At 38.4% G+C, this 16,855-nt stretch overlaps 1 protein-coding gene across 4 annotated transcripts in view; it reads left to right on the top strand.

The window, feature by feature from the left end:
* spop (speckle type BTB/POZ protein) overlaps window positions 1-16,855 on the top strand; it is a 147,325-nt gene that overhangs the window by 80,382 nt on the left and 50,088 nt on the right. The window lies entirely within an intron of this gene.

Genomic DNA, 16,855 nt, shown 5'->3' with positions numbered 1-16,855 from the left:
CCAGCCAACGAGAGCTTTCCTACTGTCCTGTGATTGGCCAGGTACCTGGAAGTGACGTAATAGATAGGCCAGCACTCAGATACACAGCTCCCCCTCTGGCACGGTGGATGCTCTGCATCTCAGCAGCTACAACGAGACTAGTTCTTCTTCTTCTTCTGCGGTTGAATGTACGCAACCGGATGTGCCCGGACTAGTGCCCGCACCGGGAGGCGCTACGGTGGTGAGGATTTCTGATGACGACATCAAATTAAGGAAGTGTCGATCCGCTTCGCAGAGCCCAGGAAAACAATACAACACTATTTTCTCAGCAGTGGCTGAACTGTTTGTTCTGAAACTTTAGGGTTTCATAAACGAGGTAATGACGCAGATACACACAAAAACGCAGCGTTAATTGGAGCTTCCGGTCTATGTCACCTTTAAATTGTATTACCTCTCTTTTAGAGTCTTCTAGACAGTTTTTGAAAGCACAGGCCAGTAATTTATAGTTTAAGTCATTTGGCCTCAACCAAGCTACATCTGTTTTTTCTTTCTGAATAACCAGCCAACCAACACTATGCTCTCAGCTGGCCAGCACAGAACCGAATTGTGAGTAAGAGGAACTGTATGGTCCAGAATGAGAAATAAGATGAATGGTTTGAATAGAAAACAAACCTTCAAAAAGAATGAAGGTGACACAAGATTTAAAAGCTCCCTGTGGAGGAATACCAAGTAGCAAAAGAACAGAGGAAGCAGAAGAATCTTGATCATATTGACAGCTGTTAAGAAGTTCCAGGTATCGTACTCAGCCGTCATTTATAAATGTAGAAATTGCATAGAGTTGCTATAAAAGAAGAAATAGACTAGGCGTCTTAAATGGGAAGTGAAGGTGGAGGCACGGAGTTTATGCTAAACCAGAGAAGTGGCCAAAGAATAAGGAGACAAAATATATCCCTCAGGGAAAATTATGTGGGCCTGTGTGTTTTCAAACCCCCTCAAACATCTATGTTAATTAGGAAATGTAATACTAGCAAGAACAGCAAGACAGCAAAAAAAGCAAAAACAAAATCTCGATGAGAATTAAATAAAATAGCACAGTCCATTCCGTTAGGGGGGCTATTTTGTGTGTGTGCACAGAGATGTGAAAATAGTACATGATAGATGCATTATTGATGTGACATAATAGCATGCTGATGTGCACAGGTTTGTTGCAGTTCCTTTTGGTATAAATTTAAAGCACACATTCTTGCGTTTATATTTCAGGACACTGTTTAAATCATTTCCCACGTTTGTAGTGTGATTTACCTTCATATATTCAAAGTGAAACTCAAATTTCACTTTGGCAGTGTCTTCTAACATCAGCCGTGCTGCAAAACCATGACAATTAAATCTGTGTGAAGGATTTCGTAAGAAATTCTGTCATATTTTATATGACTCCTCTCTATATGGTCATGTAGAATCGTGAATTTGGTTTGTAGACGTGTGTGTGTGTGCGTGTGTGTGAGAGAGAGGCAGTACTATGATATAGAATTTTCTGGTGGGAAACTCAAGGTAGTATGAGTGTAAAAATGATGACAACGGTGATGAGTTGTGTTTTTCTACAAGACAGCATTGTGTGTATGCTAATATGTACACTAGTGCCAGTCATGTACAGTGACAATCCACGCTGACCATGAAATTTTTTGTCACCACAAAGACCAGCGGCTCCCTATGGATACTTAATAATTAGCTAAGAGGAGATGGAGAAAGGTTAGAGTTGGTGGGGCATTAGAGGACCTGACTCATCTGCCCCCCTCCAAAATCTGACAGGAAGCTCGTCTGATGCCTGCCCCCTCCAGTCCGTTTCCCTCACACTTGGTTGCTCCAGTTAATTGAAGCCACTTCAGATCAGTCAGACGAGCTGGATCTGCACGCCTCAGCAGACTACTCCGCTCACCTGACCTGTCATTCAACGCTGCCAGCTGCCGTCGTCCACATTCACATTTACCATCTCCAAGACACAGCAAGAATGACGGAGAGATGCACAGTATACACCACCAAACCACCACATGTCGGGCTGAGTGATTTGGGGAAAATATCTAATTGTGATTTGTCCTACAGATATTGTGATTTCAATTTGATTTGGATAATATTTCTATTAAATGTTCACTGTGGTAATAGTTTTAAAACATGCTGAAAATGACCACAAGGTTGAGAACTTAGAGATATGAATTGCTTCAAAAATGTATGAATTACATTTCTTTAATTGCTATTAACTAGAACAAATTATACCAAATGCTATGACTTTAAAAAAAATCCAATCATAAAAAATAAAATCAAAGCACCTTGACTTTTAAAAATTTGGCAGGCATAAGAACCTTACTGAGTCACCTGAAAATGTGGACCTCAAGTGAACTGCAAAGCACTTTGTCAGGAGTTAGATTTCTATCAATATGAAGTGACCCTGCGATACAGTTTTATGGCTATAAGCAGATGGATATTTTCATCTGATAATGGTTACTTACTCATGCTTGTAAAGCCAAGCGAAACAAAATGATCCAAGGGCAAACTTACCCCTAAGATGCCTTGAAATGTCTTTTTAGTGCATGGCACATTTTTAAAATCTAAATCTCAGTGAAAATACAAACCAAGACTGCAGGTTCACAATTTGCAGCTGAAGTGACACAGACTGCAGTCGGATTTGTTTAGTCTAATTTGCCTCCCACATGGCTTTTGTAGATAAATTATGGCTGAATTGAAAATTGTCCATGTTATCATAAAAGCAGCTGCTGATTTAAACTTAAAAAGAAACAACTTGTTCCCTGATTTGGAGCAAGACACGCTCACATAACATTTGCACAGACTATAAAAGTGATACCTTTATTATCCCTTCATAGACGTTTTATTTTCATTAATTGGCCAAAGCACATAAGACTAGAAATGGCTAGTCTTAGAAAAGATTGTGGTCCTGTTTAAAAGAAGAACCAAGCAGGAGACAGGGCTTCACTGTGAAAGTCACACATTTCTCACAAGACCACAAGAGGTTGTTTACTTCAAACATGAGCTTAGATGTAGTTGGAGAATTTAGAACTCATGTTGCCATTTCCTGGTGAGGAAAGTGTTAGTGGTCAGTTCTCCAGGTGATGACAAATGGCTCAGTGCTTTGCTCAGTGTCACATCAGCAAGTTAAGGGATGGATTGTCATTTCAACTTTCTGCTGCCCTCAACTGAAAGATACTAATTTGACATCCTGCACAAATTCTGCAGAGTTTAGTAGTTTACTCCTAAATACGGTTTTCTTCTCCCGGTTCAGTGGTGCTTCTTGCCATAACACTGACCACTGGGAATATGTGAAGCAGAACCACAGGGAATTGAGTCAACCCACTTGGAAGTGAACATCGAAAATAAGAAGTGGAGCTTGTGTGTTGTCTGAAATACCAGGCATTTCCCCATTCTGTTTGCATTCTTGTGCAGGCCTTTAGTTGTAGCCCAATCAGCTGACATTTAATGCTCTGCCATTACATACTCTGTTGCTGCTTTAATATAGGCTCAGTTGTTACTTGCATGAATACAAATGGACAGATGTGACAGCTGGCCAGCCATATGTGACAAGCCTTTTAGATCTTTATGCCTTAATTATTCCTTCCCTTGGGACCAATATTGACATTTTAGGTCTTAACACTCAGATCGTATAAACTGCCAGCCTCTAGTTGGCATTATCTGTCTCCTGGCAACCTCCGGGCAGAAGAGTTAAGATGCTTACAGCTAAATTTGTGTGTGACAGCTGTGGTGAATTGGGTCCTTAAAAATTTATAACAGGGTTGTAAAAATCATTATCTTTATATCATGACTGTTGCTTACTGATAAATAGCTCTGTCAGATTTTTTCTTAATGACATTTCTATGAGATTTTCCTAATTTTCCGTTAGGGTCTGTGGTGGGATGGCTTTGTTTTCATCTATTTTTAGTGCATGGGTGTTGAGAAACCCTTTGAGACTCTGAAAGGGGAAGTTGTATTATGCTGAACACAGTACGATTAAATATCAACAGGTTGTGTAATTTTTGTGCAATTTTCATCCAGTTATACGTAATTATCTTGCTGCAATATACAAGAGTGTATATTATTTTGATAATGTCACACCACTGGAGAGTACTTTTAAAATTTCACTGTGTATTACACAGTATGGAGAATTTGCTGCACTCACCATTTTTAAGATTTTAAAAGAAAAAAAACTACAACATACAGGTGTTTTATCACATTGTGGATGCATCTCTGTGTTTTTGCTCTAAACTTTTCTGTGTCAGTCTCTTTCTTTCTGTCTGCCTCATCTGCATCCTCTCACACATCATCTCTCTTTTTATCTAAGGTTATAATTTCAGTTGCTGCGGCAACCTTGTAACTCCCTCTACTTATTCGTCCTCCCGTATTTCTCTGAGCTCCTTGTTAAGTGCAGTAGAGTTGGTTAATGATTGTGTTTTATTATTTATTTTTCCTCCGGTGATGGGCTACACGTCATGACTCTTTACTAAGTGTCTATTTTCTCCTGCTGAACCTTCTTTTCTTGTCTTTTCTGCTCACTTGTTTGGTTTTGTTCTGACTTGTCTCTTTGGTGTATTTTCCCCCCATTTCTTGTTTTTATGGCGCTGTCTTTGTATTTTCTTGTTCCTCAAGACTCTACAGACTGCTGCTGTTAGCCGTCACTCATGCAGTAAATTGTGGTCATTCAAGGACACTGGACTGTCACTTCTTCTCCAGTTGCATACTTGGATGCAAATTAGTTTGCTCAGTCTACCTTGTCTGTCTGTTTGTTTTTATGTAGATCAAGTTTAAATGGAGTTCATCCAAACTCATGTGAACTACTATTGACACACACATATTCCTGCTTTACAGTATATTTGTTGTAGAGCTGAAAAAATTACTCAATTAATCGATTATTAATCGTCAACTATTTTGATAAATCGGTTTGAAGCTTTTTTCATGATTATAACAAGATTTCCGATTTTTTAAGCTTCTTAAATGTGAACATTTTCTTAATTTCTTTGCTCCTTATTACAAAGAAATCATTATTAGTGAATCATTTTGGTTTGCGGACAAAACAAGACATTTGAGATCATCATCATTTCCAGGTTTGACAAACACTGATCAACATTTTTAACATTTTCTGACATTTTATGGACCATTTATTATTATTATTCTATTAATCAAGAAATAATCAACAGATTAATAGAATGTGAACTAATCGAAATAGTAGGAGTAGGAAAGAGTAGGGCTAAAATGCTTTTTGTTGATAAAAATTATACTTAATTAATTTGAAACAACTTAAGAGAGGGGATCTGTCGGGTAGCTGGGGACACTGTGGTTCCATGCCCACCTTTCTCACATGTTGAGGAATCAGAGACTTTTGTTGATTTATTAAAACATGTTTAAGGTATATTTTATATTTTTTAAATAGAAGGACGCCAGTTCTAATCCCATTATGACCGAGGGCTTTTCTGTGTGCATATTCTCCCCATGTGCTCCCTGGATTTTATTTTACCATTGTGCACTCTAAATTGACTGTACGTGTGAGTCTGAGAGTGAGTGGTTGTCTATCTCTGTATGTTGATATTTTTTAATTGAGTCCGATAGTTTATCATCTTTAAATAGTGGATCATGATATAAAATGTTTGGGAAACACTGCCATATATGCTCATGTAAATGAAGAGTCAGTGAGTCATTTTGATCAGGTTACACTTTTTTTGTAGGAAAGCAATACTAAGCAAACACTGAGTATTGTGCATTTTAATTTAAGTAAATACACTGGTGTGATGCACCTTTAGGTTTTTGTTGGCACATCCCACAGGTGATACATGGTCTCAGTGTGTCTGAAAACTGACTTTTAAGTACTGCGCCCCCTCCCACAGAAAATCTCACCAGGCCCCTTTGTTGTACACACCTGTCTGAATGAAAGTCCTCCACAGTTGCTCCAGATCCAAGTAACCTGCCAGTTAATTCTCCCTGTAAAATAAATCCAGTCCACTCAGCTTCTGCGGTCTCTCCCTGCTCCTTCAAGTTGTGACACTGAGATGAATGAGCTCATTATAATGGCAGAAAGGTGGTGCACACCTTACTGTCAGTCAAAGTGAACGTTAAGTCACAGCTGAAGTATCCACCATCAGTATTGTATTTTAGTGTCTGGCTGAATGCTAGACACTAAAATACAATACTGATACTTCTGGTCATTCAACATGACAGGTGTCTTTAATTCATAAAACTTGCCATGGTCAAATCATCAGCGTGTTCATTTATCATTTGTTGCTTTTTGCATCATGTCATTTTTATTTTTTTCCAACTTTATTTATAATTTTTCCATATCAAAAGTATTTATACAAGCATTTATTACACAAGTTGTTAACCCTGCCCCCCACCCCCCACCCCCCATCCAGGCGGCATCCCCACAAATACATTCACACTGTACAAACTACAAACCCGGTAACACAACACGGAAAGGGAAAACACAAAAACAAATAAATATAAACAAATACAAAAACACACACCAACAAAAATGACTCAAATGATCTATAGCGACGAGTATGGTCGTAACACCAACAATTCGGACTTCTGGTACAGGAATAAAAAAAAAAAATAAAGAATAAAAAATAGTGCAACATCAGAATCTGGGTATCAAGAAGACCAGGGCCACTACCCAAGCAAAATAAAAATAAAAATAAATGAATAAAAACAAGAGGTCACGTAAAAGGCAAGTTCCTGACATGGGTCATGAATTGTGACCAAGTTTTGTCATATTTACCCTCCAACCCCATTACCGTATACCTAATTTTTTATAGAGCTAATCCTAGCATCACCTCTCTGATCCAATGAATATAGGAAGGGGGATTCTTTCCCTTCCAATTCAGCAGTATCAGACGGCGGGCATGTAACGATGCATAGGCGAGTGCAGTTTTGTGGAGTTGTGACAACATTAGCTCATCACTGACTACACCGAAGATAGCTAACAGCGGGTCAGGTTGCAGTATCTTGCCAGGTATTGCTGAGAGTGACTGAAAAACTGACGACCAAAAAACGTACAATGATGGACATGACCAAAGTCATTTTTGTTTTTTAACACTAAAAACACACAAAAATGCCTTAACAAGAGCAAACATGCTACTTCCACCACTCCCAATACATATTTTGCACTTTATGCTTGGTACAAACGTTCATTAAAATACTGCTGTTTAAGGGTATGTCCTCATTCATTACTAAGTGTCAAATTGCTTCACCATCGCTGGTAACTTAAAATAGATGAGCACAAATTATTTCAACTCATTTGCAGAAAATTAAATGTTCTTTTTTTGTGCAGCACAGGAATCCAAGAAAGGTTTTTGTGAGATGCTGACTTTTATTGTTCACTATCAGAGTAGGGCATTCTCTCCACATTTATCATGCTCAGTTTTTAGAAATACACAGACATTTTATGTGGATTAGATTTTCCCAGCAAGTTTTAAAAAGATTTAGCAAAATTGCAATATGGTGGTATTCATGGGTCATTACTGGCAAACCTGTGATCTGACCTAATACAGAGAGGTAAATATAAATTAACCATTGGACTGAATAGTTTCATTCTTGTTTACTCCCCAGCAGGTGTTTTTCTTCACCTAGTTACTACTATTTGTTTCTAATTGCTCATCCTCCCTTTTTTCTGTTGTCATGTCTGATTCTCTCATGCGATATAAGGCCTAAATGTAAGAAAAACTGGAGTTCATCTAGACCACCATCTAACTTCTTTACTTTGTTTTCTCAATTTCGATTGTCCTGTCCAGCACTTGTTGTTCTATTAACAAATTAATTCTTCTGAACAGAGTGAACATGGCTGTATGGGTCTTTAAAACTCTTAGTTGGAAGCTTAGTCGGGCAATTAATTATAACTAGTATATAGATTTTAAAGCTTATAAGAATGGCACTTTGATTTATTACACGTTTCACCAAACTCATGATTAACATAGACTAAAAAACTAAACTAAGTGCCTAAGTTCAGCTAAGTTCAGATTGTTTTTTGAACTTAAAGTAGTGGTGGGTGGTATACAGGTTCATACTGAATACATGATATTAATTTTTCGTATACTTCAAGACCGTTAGAACGGAACTTGGTGCAGCAAAACACTGTTCGAACAGGGACCCTCAGTTTCCACTTTCTCTCCCCTTTCTTATCATACGACTCCTATAACACTAAGTCTTTTTATCCTAATGTATTAATGGTGAATTTATGTTTGCAACATGGTTTAAAATGAATGCTGTCCAGCTCACCACTGTTGTTTTTTCCCTCTTTTCATATTTCTTTCTCTGTTGATCTGCCTCTGTCTGTTTGTCCATCACTGCCTCTTGTTGTCATCGTCTTGACATCTGCCACAGCACTGAATGTCATTCTAGTGCTTTTCATTGGCCATTCAGCGATTGAAATATGCCTCTTTGACACAAATGACTTCATTAGAGAGTGATAATCTCCCCTAAAGGGAGCCTGATGTGACTGATTTGTCAAAAATATTCAGACAAATGACAAGACGTGGGGGAAAGTTAATAACAATAATATCAAATGGCAACATTGGCAGAGACATTGAGTTTCAGGGCTGAAATTTTGATGTGGCAGGAGTGCTCAAAGGAAGGGAAATGAATTAGGAAGGCTTGGATTCAGAGCCTAACTGTTGGTTACAGTCCCAGATTTACTGTGGCAATGTGAAATGTCAGTGTGTGTGTGTGTTTGCTGTAGTCTAGCATTTTTATCTGCTTGGCATTTCCGGCTTTCAGAGCCGACTACAGCATCTGATGACCCTCCAAAAGGCTCTGCACTGCAAAGAATATTGAGGGGAACACATGTAACCTTAACATGAATTACGAAGGCTTGGATTTGGGGGATAGCAGACACGGTTTCATCACCTTTACTAACACCAGCAGTTATTTTGTGGGTGTTATCTTAATAGTGTTGTGGGAGTTTGAGTTTGATTTGTACTTGCTGGCTTTTCTGTGAGCCTCCATGTGCAGGTAATGGACTGATCTCAAATCATATTGGTGGCTGATAAATACGGCACATTCATAGTTGTCAGCTTGGGGTGCTAACTTTTCAGTCTTTCCCACTTCATTTCTGCAAAATCATTTGGCATTTAGTTTGCAGCAGCCAAACAGAAATGTACGACTGCAGCACTTGACGCCCACCACTATCTACACTAGGGTTCTTCTGGGATGGAATGTTGAAAATGTCACCAGAAAATTATGTAAATATTGAAACTGAAAATTTTGTATAATGCCATGCACAGTATCTCCCTAAAAATGCACATTTAACATGACAAATGTGGAATAGTGTTATTGAAACCACAGTGACATATAAGTTACTATATTTCCCAGAAAATAGAATATACTTTGACTTTTAATGTATGTGCTAATACATTTCCCACTTTAATTCATTTCCCCAAAGTAGCGTATTGGTTGTCTACACGAAAACACAAGGGCGATATTTTCTTCACTCTGGAACCCGTTTCCAAAAAAATCAGATTCAGGGATCCATAAACGCTGTTTCTGTTATGGATGAAACACCAATATGATACTAAACTTTAGCAGATTCACCTAGTCTCGTTTTCATGTGGACCACCCCTAATTACTGACGTTTTAAACCATGTGCTTGTTGTTATGACCTTTTTTCCAGTCATTAATCTAGCAAGGGTGTGTTTAGACAAACCCTGATGTTTGTGTGCCTTACATTTAAGACCATGTGTTCAGATTTTTACAATGGATCTCTAAGACGGTTTCAGACTGAAGCTCTTTTGTCTGATAAATCTTTGATAATCCTTGCAGAACATCTCAAGTTGTGTGAGTTAACATTTGCTGATGATTCTGTTAAAATTGTTTATTTTTCTCACTTTTTCCCCCCTCACTGATGAGCAATGTTTTTCCTCCGCTTAGTCTTACTGACAATTTTCTCTCTTTATTATCAAGTCTCTGGTTTGACACTTTTCAGAGTGTCGATGGCTTATTTCCAGTCCTCACTGTATAATGTATGTGCTTCTTAATGTATAGATAACAATGTATAAAAGGTGAGGAGATCACTCTTTTTTTTTTAAAAGACAATCCATCTTTTATGAATTTAATGGAGAACATTTAACATTCTCCCTGAATATAAATGAATGTGGATGTAAGAGTGTATGTGTGTGTAAATGTGGTAATTGGGAAGCAGAGTGACGTTGGGGCACACAAAGGAGTAACCCTTGTCGTACCAAGTGCAACCGATGGATAGAACTGAACTTATTAGCGCATCTACCTTTCCTCTCCCTTCCTTCTACTGAAAAGAGCAACGGCAAAGCAATAAGACAGAGAGCACTGAGTGCAAACTGTCTTCCTGTCTCCAAATTTCCTCAATGGTCTGTAGAACTGTGTTCATCTCTGTGCTTTTGTTTTCAAAGTGTATATATTTAAAATGTTGGGTCTGTAGACTCAACATAAATGAAAAACCTTGAAAAATGAAAAGTCTTTGGTTGACAAATTATGAGATAACTATCAAAATATAATTACAAGTGTTTTTACATTATTATATTATTACTTAGTGCATAGTTGTTTCTATGGGTAATAATAACATTGACCTTACATCAGTAGACAAATAGCATAATGCATTGCATTTATGTGCCTATGATGATTCATTTTCCTGTTATATTCTTGAGTTGAGTCATTTTATGAAGAACCAATTTATTCACCTTAGAAGAGAAGATGGAAAAACTACTAATTGCATTTTCTATGCTGTAGCATTTTAAACATCAATATGAAAATAATCTTCTGAGTTCTTACACAAAATAATGTAATGTCTTACTCGTCTTATGCCCTTATCAGAAAACATAATTTGTCTTATAGACATTACAGATGACTGGAAAAAGATAAGAAAAAAAAGAAAAGAAAGAAAAATCAAGGTCAAGGAAACAGTAAATTTACCTCTTTGTCAGCGCTACATTGTCATGGCTACACTAACAATGATTTGGTTTAGGTTCAGGATGGATTGTGATCGTAAAAGAATCCAACATTGACTGTCTGACGTTTGGCTGACCATCCATCCATTGACCTTCCTGTGTGGCCTTTGTTGCTCCACAGTAACATCATCCAATTTTCTCCCTTGTCTCCTGGGAGTAAACATTGTGACTTGAACATAAATATCCAACACTGTTATTTTTCTTGAGCGAATGACCCAGGACTATTGTTTACAATGACCCTGCACAGTGGCTCCCTGCCATAGTGGTTACTGCTGAATGGTATCAAATGTAAGCTTGCCTGAGGAGAAAACAGCTAAATTGATGTTCTTGTACATCTTGCTGTCAGTGTATGTTTCCTATATGTGATGATGTGTATAGAAATTTTGTAATGAAAAGGGTCCACGCCGAGTTTACCCCCTCCCTCCTTTTTGTCTTTGTCTACATGACTCACTATTCCTCTGTTTAAGATGACATCTCATAAATTCACTGGCTTCATTATTATTGTTGGAGCAAAGAGAGCATAGGGGTGAGGAGAAAATGGAATGTAAGGGAGGAAAAACTCACTCCCTTATTTACCTATTGACAATACTCTCTCTCTACACATTGAATGGCCCCCTCTTCCAAAGACCCTTCTGGGTTTACTCTGAGATTTCATTCTCTGATAATGCACATTCATTTTGTGGCACCACTGTCATGCTACAATGAGCCAGTGTACTAACAGAACAGAACCAGTGGTTCTGGACAAAGCATTAGAGAGAATGAGAAGGCGGGAGGGTAGATGAAATTGTCCCTTTCTGAAATAAACTTGTGTGTGCGTGTGCGTCTGACTGAAATAAACTTCTACCTGGGGATAGACAGAAAGCAGACTCACCTAATGCTGCATCTCATACAGCTTTGTTGTTCACACACACTTTGTGTGTGCTGCTCTGTTTGACACAGAGTTTGCCTTTGACAATAATCATAAATATTTACTTCTAAAACTTCTATATACTCTGTCAGCCGAACTAAAAAACTGAAGTGGATGTGTTGTGTTTGGGACACATGACATATATTATATATGCAGCTTTTGAAACTGCCTTCAAAGAGATCATTGTCATTGTCCATTTAGCTGTGAAACACACATGACTTGTGGGAAAAAATTGGTGTGAGGTTCAAGATGCTGGTTTGACACAGGCAGTGTGGCTGCTTGAATCAGTTGAATGTGTGCCTAAATGAAAAGCAACACGTTCCACGACGTTGACGCCCTGCTCACGTATTCAGTGCAACTGTGGCCGAAGGCAACAATTCTGTGCCAAAGCAAGCTGACATGATTTCAAACTGTAATTAAAATGGAACATAACATGGTGAAATGGTTGGTGACCAAATTTAACCTTTATGTGTGGAATTCTAATAATGTCATGACATACTTTGAACACTGAATCGATTTCTTTTTGGGAGAAAATGTAATGCTTTTATATTAAATGTCATCACAAACACAGTCTGATCTCACAGGAAAATATTACAGAACATGTTGATATAACAGATATATTGTACGTTAGTCTTTGTAGTTGCTGGTAGTTAATCAAGCTTTTGAATAACAAAGATTGTCTCTCTAATCAATGATTTGTTACTCTTCATGGTCCCCACAGTTCTACAATAATAATAAGTATCAAGTTATAAATAACAAGAATCTTGTCACATTGCTAAATGTGTTGACACATTCCCTTGTAACCTACTGCAAGTATGAATACATACTATTCTATACATACACCAAACATTATTTGTTTATACATGGTTTGGGTGTGAGAAACAATTTCACATTTTAATATCATTATTAATAACCCAGTAAGATTGACTTAATTGTTAAGCCTATTCTTATGGATCAGGTGCCTCTTTCTGCATCATGCTATGGTCTATCAAAGCCTAACCTCTGGGCATACAAAGGTATTGACTGAGCGCATATATGATGTCCAACAGTCTCTGTATAAAGGGATGGATCACAAGAGATTAGACAAGTGATGGGGATAAAGATAGAGCTAAAGACAGGCTTTGTTTTTGGTCCCCCTATGATCCAGGGCTCCTGCTAATTACAAGCTCTCTGGTCCTTGTGAAATGTGTTTGAAATCCACTGGATGCAGATAATTGAGCTGGAAATGTGTTACATGACAAAGTCACACTGAAGGACAGCCACCAAAAAAGGTCTCCTCTCCACTTCAATGCTGTTTTCTCTGTCAGAAACACTTTTGGAATAAAACTCCCCAAATGATTAATTCCATGGCATTTGTCTTTGTTGTTTGTCGAGATCGAAGCTTAGGGGACGTGTGAGCCACCTATTGTGATAAGTTATAGTCAGAACAGAGACAGGCCAATGGCGTCTGCGTCAGACAGGTCGGTGTTTTCTTGTTTTAGAAATAATTGCTTTTAGCCTTCAGTTTAGGGTTGTGAGCTGCTAAAAAAACCCTCACACATCATCATAGCAGTGTAGAAAATCTTTTATAGCCACAGGCTGGAAATTTCTGTCCATGCCAATTTTCTTTCAGTCAAATAGTGGTTTGCATTTAAAATTTTGTATAGCCTGGATCTCAAATTGATTTCAGTGCTTCATATAAAATTGATTTAGTGGCTCAGATACATAGATTCTCCGCTGAGATGGTCCTCCCCTGAGAATGTTGTAAAGAGAAAACAAGGTGACGGGAGACTCCCTGTTTTTCTATTTTCATTTTAATTATAAATTGCATCATTGCACTGAGTGTGGTAACAAAACAAATCCCTCTCCCGCCATTCACTCCTCCCTTTTGCTTCAAGCTCGGCTCATTACATGAGAATGTAACTTCATGCAGAGAGCCTCTGCAGGGCAGAAAATAAACAGGGCGGGATCATAAAAAAATGCAAGAGCACATCCAATACAAACATCGTTGCACAATAGTGTTGTATATTGTCTTTGTTCAGCGAAGTTTAGGGAAACTGATCAGCACACAATGGCCCTCATTTATTAAAATTGTGTAAAAGTTGGTGCAGATTCAGGTGCAGAGTGCAAGGTCTCACATGTGATTTATGAAACATGTGTACCTGATCAGGTGTTGTTAAATGGGGCGTCTGAAAATGATTGTAATCCCATGTTTATACGCCCCTATATATTCACTAAGATGCAGAATATGACCATGAAGAGAGGCTTCAGAAGCTGAAAATTGGCTTTTTAATGTTGGAGTTTCTGATTCTGTTTGGCAGCCTGAAAAGTGGGATCAAAGCAAGTCAGAAGGCAACAGTGTGGAGAGAAATCACATCAACAATTAATAGTGATGGTGTTGACAAAAGGAGTCCAGCTAACCTTTGAATATTGACTTTATCAGTTTGTGATATTTGAGATACGTGCATGATTGCTATTCTCTATATCAAGGTGAAGGAAAAATGGTTGGACCTCAAAATCGCCGCTAAAAAGCCAACCTCAGCCTGTCACTGACTCATACTGAGGGGTGGGGCAGTGCTAAAGGGGTCTCCTTCATTGTCGGGCATAAGTTATGGAGGAGAGACGACACAGACACACTTCCAGTTGCAAAACCACAACATTGGCCAAATTGTAAATTGGAGGCTACAGAATAGGAGTTTTGGTGGGTTGTACATGTCTTTTCATGGCTGTAATGAAAATATCTGTTTCAAAGCCATAGTTTTTTTGACATTTTGGCCAGTCTCATAAAGATTTATTCAGGGTAAGACTTTGCTTTATGGTTAAAAATTGGGTTTAGGGTTGGGTTTAGGCAATAGTTAAAATATTTAAGGATAAGGGTCTAGGGAATGCATGTAAATGTATACTATACATGTATACATGCGTATATATGTACGCATAGTTGTGTACAAACAGAGCCTTTCTTTCGGGTTGTGTGAAAACCACATGCAAAACTGTTACTGGTGTGAAACAAGTACAGCAGCAGTGCAGTTTTTTTTCTAACAAGTAATGCCTGATGTTTTTAGCTGAGTGTGCAAAATAATAGTGGGAGTATGCAAATAGACTAATTTGCATGTGTAATAGGATTTGCAGAGACTGAAATTATCACTGAAAATGTATTTTTGTTTGTGATGAAGGACACTTTGCAGAGATAAGTGTTACCATTTTGACATAGTTCAGTTATTCAGTTATTCAGTTCTCAGTTGCGGTGAATGACTTAGTTATTTAGGATTCCCACTATTAGGATTGATCAGTATTATCACTGTTAAGTAAAGCTAGGATATTTGCAATAATAATTTTTTCTATAAACTATTTAATGATATGCTATGACATTATATAATATTTACACTGTTTAAAGTAGGACATTTTCTCAGATTAAACCAGTAAGGAAGAAATGTGGCATTGGCTCGATCACCTGGTTTTGTAGCAATCATGTGCAGGTTGAAGATAGGCAGAGAACATGTTTAGTTTAAGTGATTATTTTTAGTGGAAGAAATAATAAGATGGAGCAAATTGAGAGAACATACCATCAGTGATATGGAAATGGTTGGTGATGTCGTTTCACTGGGGTTAGCTCTACAGTTCAGACAGGACCTCTGTCTGCCAGTGCCTCTTAATCCATTATACCTCCTGTGGCCCGGAATCTGACACGCTCCAGTGTCTCTTCAACCCGTCGCTGAGTTTTGTGCTCAACCCTGTCATGCATGCGTGTCCACTTGTCCTGGCATTCTCTTATCCTTGTTTTCACCCTCTTTTTCTCTCTCTGAGTGTCATGGCTTTCAGAATTGCCATGGGCAAGATGGACAGACACTGCTTAAGAGCAGCCATGTTTTCATACATGCTCTGTCCATTCTTGTTCACACATTTTGCCTTTTCCTTCTATCACATTTGCCTGCCAATTTTACCTGCGACAGCTTCTCATATAATTAAGATTTGCTGGCCAATAATGTATGTGGCATCTCTGTGTTTTTTTTTTCCCCTTCTCAAGACCACCTGCTTGCCTGCTGCCGAAACTCTTGAATCTCTCATAAGAGAAAGTTGGAAACACTTCTTTCAAATTATTCCAATGTAAGTTCTTATTTGTCTGGAAGTATACCATCTGTCCAGTCTATTTTTTTTTTGAAGATATAGGCAGTCAGCTACTTCATTTGATCAGTCTTGCTGATCCCTTAGATGCATTTGTACATGCTCCTGTTAGCTTTCATTTGAGCTTCTGTCTGCCTTTTAATGGAATCTGACCTTATAATGAACAGGCTCCATTAACCTTCTGTCAGATTTCTTGCCAGATCTGAAGGTAAGAGGGTTGTGGTGGATAGTGAGTGGGGGGTCGGGTTGTTAAAAAAGTCTAAACTGTGGAAAAATGAGCTAGCATGTGGGCGTTTGATTAATGTTCAGAAATGCGTCATGCATACGCTCAAAGCGGCAACATTCTGTCACTTAGCCTGAACTTTTTGGCATGTTTTCAGTCTTTGTAGTATGTCCCTCCAAACTCTGCAGCATGTCTCTGTGCCTCTCTATTTCACTCACTGCCTACTGTTGCACAAGGTGACCCTCTAAACACTCCACGATTGCTGCTGTGATCGCAGCCTTTTCTGCAGCAGCCAAATCACGCAGCTCCACCCTTTGTCCACCTGGTGGTGGTGTCTCAGCACTGTACCGCCCATTTTTTTCCTCCTCCCAGCAGAAAGTCGTATCCTGAGGGAGACACTAGTGGGTGGTTCTTTGTATTTGATGTTTCCCTTTCATTTAGCAAGTTAAAGGTTTTGGTGTGTGTGTGTGTGTGTGTAGAGTGTGTTTTGTTATTTCCTTTAATAATGAAGTTATTTTCTGTTGCGGTTTTTGAGCAATAGCTATAATGAATTCCAGAAGGATTTCCATCGCTCTTCTCTGTCAGTCTATTTCACAGCAGGCCTGGTTACCTGAAGTCCCTGCCATATGGCGTTACTCAAGGATTTTTGGGACAATCTTGTCAATTTCATACAAATCTATTTGT

The sequence above is a fragment of the Solea solea genome, chromosome 16 (assembly GCF_958295425.1).
Source record: "Solea solea chromosome 16, fSolSol10.1, whole genome shotgun sequence".
Classification (NCBI taxonomy): Eukaryota; Metazoa; Chordata; class Actinopteri; order Pleuronectiformes; family Soleidae; genus Solea; species Solea solea.
Note: the sequence above shows the minus strand (reverse complement) of the source record. Positions and strands in the feature narration are given on the sequence as shown.